General features: G+C 20.7%; 1 protein-coding gene across 1 annotated transcript in view; it reads right to left on the bottom strand.

The window, feature by feature from the left end:
* Positions 1-389: 389 nt before the first annotated feature.
* The window catches only part of LOC101512399 (uncharacterized), a 2788-nt gene continuing 2675 nt past the window's right edge, over positions 390-502 (bottom strand). The window contains exon 5 of the mRNA XM_004496120.4: positions 390-502. This exon is cut by the window's right edge and continues 272 nt beyond it. The gene's annotated coding sequence lies outside the window, so the exon portion shown is untranslated.

Genomic DNA, 502 nt, shown 5'->3' with positions numbered 1-502 from the left:
GTACATACAAATTTATATCATTAATCACTAAAATATTAATTACTAATCACTTATTTATATATATCTTATTAACTAGTAAAATGCAGGACATTAATCACATATTTAATATATATGTCATTAATCACTAAAATACAAAATATTAAATAGTTTAAAATATTGCAAATTAATGATTTAACAAGTACTCAAAATAGTTAATGTCATTTATTTTAGTGGTTAATAAAATATATATTTAATATTAATTAATGAAATATTCAAAATGATTAATGAAAATTTGTATATCGTTTTAAACGACGTTTTTAAGTTTTTAAAAAAATTCTTTTTTTGTCAAAAAGTTCTTTGAATAAATAAAAAAATAAACAGCGCACCGTCCATGTCAAAACAGTACAAAATATGCAAAAACCTATTCCTTGAATTGATGTTCTCCGCTGCAGCTCAAATTACAGTTGAAAAAAAAACTACTAAATCCACTAAAACAATTCCCCAATAGAAAAAAAAAAAAAAA

Source organism: Cicer arietinum, chromosome 4, assembly GCF_000331145.2.
Source record: "Cicer arietinum cultivar CDC Frontier isolate Library 1 chromosome 4, Cicar.CDCFrontier_v2.0, whole genome shotgun sequence".
NCBI lineage: Eukaryota > Viridiplantae > Streptophyta > Magnoliopsida > Fabales > Fabaceae > Cicer > Cicer arietinum.
The sequence above is the reverse complement of the archived record's forward strand: the minus strand, read 5'-3'. Positions and strand labels throughout refer to the sequence as shown.